This window comes from Anas acuta, chromosome 2, assembly GCF_963932015.1.
Source record: "Anas acuta chromosome 2, bAnaAcu1.1, whole genome shotgun sequence".
Lineage (NCBI taxonomy): Eukaryota > Metazoa > Chordata > Aves > Anseriformes > Anatidae > Anas > Anas acuta.
In genome coordinates, this window is record NC_088980.1 from 8,661,211 (window position 1) to 8,668,097 (window position 6,887).

The window sequence follows — 6,887 nt, forward strand, 5'->3', positions numbered from 1 at the left end:
CCCGAGCCCCATTTTCTCCGCAAAAAAACATTATAACGAGCCCGGCACGCAGCGAGCTCCCCAGCCTTGCCGTGGCTTGTTGCGGGGCCGTCTCCCACCTCCCCATTTCGGGAATTTTTGGGGGGATGCTCAGCACCGTGTCCCACCAGCCGCCCTCCTCTCGGCTCGCTGGGGAAGTTTGTGCAAGTTATTTTTGTTGCTCTCCTCCAGACAAAATAATGTCTGCATTATTTTAGCGGGGGCAGTTTCCGTGTGGCACAGCCTGCCTGTCCTCCGAAAATAAAGGAGAAAAAAATCAAAAGGAAAAATAAAAACCAAAATAATAATAATAATAATAATAATAATAAAAGTCTTGGCGTTTATCCCCAGCTCCTGCCGCTGCTCGGTAAGGTTTAATTGCAAAACTGAGCCGAGATGCCAGCCGGTATCGGTCATTAGGAACCTTTCTTAAAATCCTGTCAGCCTGCAATGAGACCCAGATTTCATGGAGGCGACCACATACCTCCTGGGCTGCCAGCTGAAACTGAGACCATGCAAAGGAGGATAGAAATGCCAAATAAGCCACCACCTTCCCTTCCTAGCAACCAACTCTTTAAATTTATTGCTTTTTTTCTTTTCCTCTTTTTTTTTTTTTCCTCCCTTTGAGGAGCTGGGCAGGATCTTTATTTTTCAAAGGTGCTTTGAGGAAGAGGGGGGGGGGGGGAGAAACAAGTTTGGCCCCGGGGGTTTCGCTTGGGTCGGTTTTTGGCTTTGTGGGTCGGCTCCGGGGGGGAAGAGGCGGTGAGAGATGGAGGCGGCCGAAAAAGCCCCTCGGCTCCCCGGCCCCCTCCCTGGCCCCCCCCAGCCCGGCTGTCCTTGCAGCGAGGGGACGCCAGGGGGCAAGAGGCGTTCACAAAGGCGGCCTCCCTCCGCCAGTCCCTTCCCTGCCCTCCAGCCAGCCCTCCAGCCCTCCCGACGGGGTTTCAGCACCGCGCCACGGCAAAAAGTGGCGTATTTTTAAGAGAAAAAGGGAAAAGGATGAGAAATGAGAAAAGGGAGCGAGACGGAAAGAAAGGAGGGAGGGAGATAGAGAGGGAAAGAGGGAAAGAAGGAGAGAAAGGAGAAAGAGAGGAAAGGAGAAAGAGGGGAAAGGAAAGAGAAAGAAGAAAAAGAGAAAGAAAGAGAAAGAGAAAGAGAAAGAGAAAGAGAAAGAGAAAGAGAAAGAGAAAGAGAAAGAGAAAGAGAAAGAGAGAAAGTGAAAAAAGAAAGAAAGAAAGAAAGAAAGAAAGAAAGAAAGAAAGAAAGAAAGAAAGAAAGAAAGAAAGAAAGAAAGAAAGAAAGAAAGAAAGAAAGAAAGAAAGAAAGAAAGAAAGAGAGAGAGAGAAGGAAGGAAGGAAAGGAAGGAAGGAAGGAAGGAAGGAAGGAAGGAAGGAAGGAAGGAAGGAAGGAAGGAAGGAAGGAAGGAAGGAAGGAAGAAGAAGGAAGGAAGGAAGGAAGAAGAGAAGAAAGAAAGAAAGAAAGAAAGAAAAGAAAGAAAGAAAGAAAGAAAGAAAGAAAGAAGAAAGAAAGAAAGAAAGAAAGAAAGAAAGAAAGAAAGAAAAGAAAGAAAGAAAGAAAGAAAGAAAGAAAGAAAGAAAGAAAGAAAGAAAGAAAGAAAGAAAGAAAGAAAGAAAGAAAGAAAGAAAGAAAGAAAGAAAGAAAGAAAGAAGGAAAGAAGGAAAGAAAGAAGGAAAGAAGGAAAGAAGGAAAGAAGGAAAGAAGGAAAGAAAGAAGAAAGAAAGAAAGAAAGAAAGAAAAGAAAGAAAGAAAGAAAGAAAGAAAGAAAGAAAGAAAGAAAGAAAGAAAGAAAGAAAGAAGGAAAGAAGGAAAGAAGGAAAGAAGGAAAGCAAGCCACCCACAAGGCAGCACACATTTCCAGTCCCCCACCTCACCCACCCCTTGGGCACAGCCGCAGAGGACACCGAGCAGCGCTGCTGCCACCCGTATTCACAGCACCCGTATTTAGGGGAGGCAGCCAGGGCCCCACTCACCTCACCGCTGCCTGGCCCTGGTCCCGTCCCCCCGTGCACCCTAAGGACGGTGCCGTGGCCCCCTCGGCTGGGGCAGCTCCCTCCCGTCCGTCCCACGGGGCTCGCAGCCTCCAAAGGAAATCACTCAAGGGAAACTTCACCGGAGACAAAACCACAGGCAATTTCCTGACTACTGCTTTCCTCCCCGGGTTATTTATTTTGGCAATCGCGCGCTCAATAAATGAAATATTCAATCAACTGACCTCCTCGTCAGCTCCTACGATTCTTTCAGGATCCCCTTTATTTTATTATTAGGATCTTGTTGTTTAAATAAACTACGGGGAGGGTTCCCGGTTCCCAGCTTTGCTTGGTAACTGGTGCATTACGCTGCTTATGAATTTTGCAGACAATGAACCCCAGTGTGGATGAAGCGGACCGTACACATGTACATGCCATTTCCCGGGCACGTCAGACATTAAAGCAAAGTATTGCTTATTCACTCATCTTTTCACACCTTCTCCTTTCCCAGACTTTGCCCCAAATGCCCGAGAGTTGGGGTGTGCGGCTAATGCCAGAGATTTCGCTGAGGAGACAGAAACCTCTTAAAATAATCAGATGGCAAAATACCAGGCTCACCCCCGAGAGCAGCATTTGTAATGCTCCTGCCTGGCATTTTATTCCCTGCTTTATCTCCCCGTATCACACAAATCCATACACTGTGTATCATTCCTCTTTGAAATGCCATGAACTTGGTGTTTTAAATCAAACCAGCCTTTCTTTCTTTTTCATTTCTTCCTATTTTTTTTATTATTATTTTTTTTTTTAGCTGCAAAACAATGGAGATTGTCAAAGGGCCTCGGGTTGAGCTTTTCTGCGTGTTCACAAAGCGTTAAAGCTTTATCGAACAAACCGGCTCTGTCTGACCCCTGCCAGACAAAAGGCAACTTCCATTTCCCTCGGTGGTGGAGGAGAGGGCAGCGGGGATGGAGGGGATGTGCAGTGGGGACAGAGGGGACATGTAGCACACCCAGGGACCCTGCGGTGCCCAGCAGTGCTGCTGGGGTGCCCCATGCCCCATGTGGTGGGGGACACGGTGCCGAAGCACCCAGGGGAGCAGCAGCCCCACGTGCCAGCACCTGTTGGTGGCTCGGCTGCAGCTTTTGGGTGGTGCTGGGCTGCACCGAGCTGGGCTGTGCCCCCCTGAGCAGTGCTGTGAATAAACAAAATAGTAAAATTTTTTGCCATGGTTCACCCTGATGAGCTATTGATAGATACCAGCTGGTATCCAGTGGTGGAGAAGCACAGAACAGTTTGGGTTGGAAGGGACATTAAAGATCATCTAATACCAGCCCCCTGCCATGGTCAGGGACCCCTGCCACCAGCCCAGGCTGCCCCCAGCCCCATCCAGCCTGGCCTTGGGCACTGCCAGGGATGGGGCAGCCACAGCTCCTTGGGGCAGCCTGGGACAGGGCCTCACCTCCCTCATCATGAGGGATTTCTTCCTTATATCCAATCTAAATCCCACCTTTTTTAGTTTAAAGCCATTCCTCCTTGTCCTATCCCTACACCCCCTGCCCAAGAGTCCCTCCCCAGCCCTCCTGCAGCCCCCTTTAGGCCCTGGCAGGCCGCTGGGAGGTCTCCCCAGAGCCTTCTCCTCTCCAGGCTGAACAACCCCAACTCCCTCAGCCTGGCTCCACAGCAGAGGTGCTCCAGCCTCTGAGCATCCTCGTGGCCTCCTCTGGACTCACCCCAACAGCTCCCTGTCCCTCTGGTGCTGGGGCCCCAGAGCTCCAGGAGCAGAGCAGAGGGGGACAATCCCCTCCCTGCCCTGCTGCCCACACTGTTGTTGGTGTGGCCCAGGACATGTCTGGCTTTCTGGGCTGTCGAGATGTTCCTTAGGGAGCCCCATTTGACCTCCAGCTGCTGGCCCAGGAGAGCGACGGCCATTTTAGCTCCTCAGTGACATCTTGTGTCACCACATGGGTGTCCCCCATACCTCAGGACACCTCCAGGCATTTTGGGGGCTCCTGTGACAAGCCCTAGGGCTCTCTCTTGTGCATTTTGCTCACGTGTAGACACTGAGACACCAGCATTCACAGGCCAAATCCTGCCCAGCACATCCGTGGCCTTAACAAGCTCTGAGCACTATTTCCTCTGTCTCCAGTGTCAGCCTGGAGCCTGCCATGTACCATCCAAATCCGCCTCCTCCCTGTAGGTGTATTTTTTGTGCTGTCACCTATTGATTTTCAGTCCTGCTCCTGAAATATTCATCTCCAGGGTGAAAGTGGCAGGAGGCTTTGGGCTGGTGGAGCCTTGGGTGGGGGCACAGCCGGCTCCCCCCTGCTCCATCTTGTGTCACTTGCTGAGGGAAGCTGGCATGGGGCTTTGCTGTCAGTGGAGGCTTGCCAGCCTGGTTATATTCAAAATATACGTTTGGAAATCAGAATGCACTCCCTGAGGTCAGTGGAGTTGCTCTGATCTAAAACCTCATGTCAGGAGGTGGTGGGGAAAGCCGCCTTGTCCCCCCTGCCACCACAGGCAGCTCATTGTGTACCTGGCTACCACCGCCCAGGGGGAGAATCTGAATAACACCCCCAAAGCACCTTTGTTATGAAATCCTACATTATCCCCAACATGTTTCTGTTGGGATTTTAAGTATGTAAACGATGAACCAAGCTACAGGTGTGTGCCTGAGTGGGCAGGCAGTGTCCCAGCACCTTCTGCAGGCTATTGGAAATGTTTGGGGGCACAATAATAAGTTGTGCTAACATTCTGGACTCAGAATGCTCCAGATATTCTCCCTGACAGATGCTTGGGTCAAGACTGAACAGCAGCAGTGAAGGACATGCAGGAGAGGTTCAGTACCCATCTCGTCCATCCCAATCACTGTGAAAGCAAAGCTCTCTGCACGGGAGCTGCAGTTTCATTCCCTGAACTAAATGGTTCCCAAGAGCATGCTGCTTACTTTAGGACTTCCCTGGAGCCAGCTGAATTCACCCTGTGTAAAAGATCTGTAGGGAAGAGACAGTGCAGACCAGTGAGGCTTAAAGCAGTGGCTTCATGACAGAGGTGGCAAAGCCCAGGACATAAGCGGGTCCCTTGGCTCCCCTGTGTTGGCAGCAGTGAGAGATGAATACCATAAACATTTCCCATGCAGGGTCCCAACTAAGGGACCCTCTGCATTCACTGCCTCCAAACACGCCAACAGCCAAAGCCTGACCACAAAAACACTTGGAAGAAAATAAATTTGGATTGCCCCTTTGCAGGTATTCACAGCAGGGGGAAGCTGGACCCTGCGGTGGGTGGGAAATCCCAGACACATTGCTGGAGCACATTGCTGCTCCCGGCTGCCACCAGCAGAAGGGATGGGGGAATCAGGCTGGGTTTGTGGAACTGGGACAAAAGAAAATTATATTTAAATTCTGCACCCCACCACTGAATCGTGCAGCAGCCTACTTTTTCTACGGATAACGCCTTGGGCAAGGCTTGCGTGGCCCAGAAAAGCAAAAAGTTTGAATTTCCTCTATGCTGCTTCTTTAAAACCTCCTCCTGTGCTGTTGGTTAATGCTAGGAGACAAGGCTGGTGCCAGCTGTGGTGAGGGAACGCGTGCCCAGCCCTGATCGCGCAGGTGAGGGGGGGAAAAAAAAAAAAAGAAAGAAAAAAAAAAAAGGAAAGAAATTAATTGAGCAACCTCAAATTACAAATCAATTTGAGGAAATCCCAATCTAGCTGCAGACACTGTGAGCAGTTAAAGCTAAACTCGTTGAGCAGAGGGTTCTAATTAGCACATGATGCCAGCTCGCTCCTACGAGCTCTGTGTGGCTTTCTGCATGCCGGGTGTGCTTGGTCCTGCTCCGCAATGCTCACCAGCTTGACCCAAAATACATCAAAGCTGGAGTGTCAGCCATGCTGTGATTAGGGGCTGGAGGAAGTCAAATTCCAAATTTCTCTCTGAGGTACCTCTGCGCCACTTGCCACAGGCTGGTTTCTGACCTCATTCATGCCAGTGCAAGTCTGCAATAGTTTCACGTTAGCCACAGGCTTTATTACAAATTGTCCTTGTGCAAAGAGACCAAAATCTGGTTTAGAAAGCTGGCTTCGTCTCCCTTGCTGCCACGCAAGAAGCCCTGCTGTAGCCAGAGTCAGTGGGACAAGTGTCACCTGCTCATGTAAGGAGAGCCGGTCCCAACCCACACCGATGAGAGCAGGAGGCGAAGCAATTTCCTCCATAATAGCAGCTTTGCTTTGGTGGTGCGGGATGCAGCCCATCAGGCTGAGTCGGGGTTGAACTGGTTTTGCAGGAGACCAGCCACAGAGAAAGGCTGAGGTCCCAGCCAAGGTGCCTGGAATTGCTGGAAGAGGTGGATGAAATGCAGCACCAAGAAAAAAAAGAAAAAAAAAAAGAAAAAAAAAAGCCATCTCATTAAGCTTTTTTGGAAGGTATGACCTCATTCTTTTCTGGGCTGCTGAATTGTGGAGATGCGTGGTGTTTTCCTTGCAGAGAAGTCTGGGTTTCCTTTGGGAAAGGCTGAAGGATGATCTGGGTAGAGCACTGATTTTGAAACCCTTTGCTCTCTCTCGCCCCTCAGGGAAGGAGGCTGCGATGTTCCTGCACCCCCGTGACCCGAGCAATGTTCAATCAAACACATGGCACCAGATGCTCGGCCAGCAAAAATATGGGGCTAAGTAAAGCTGTGCTGGTTTACACCTGGAGAAAACCTAATCTTTCCCTCTGTCCTGAATTTCTGATTTTTCTGTCTTACGCCGTCCTGCCTCAAATCATGTATCCTTTTTTAATCTGATGCCTTCCACCAGGAGACGTTTGCTGATCACTGCATTGCCTTCTCTTGCCGATAACTGGTGCACAAATCACATTTAGCTCTATTTGTGCAGCTTGT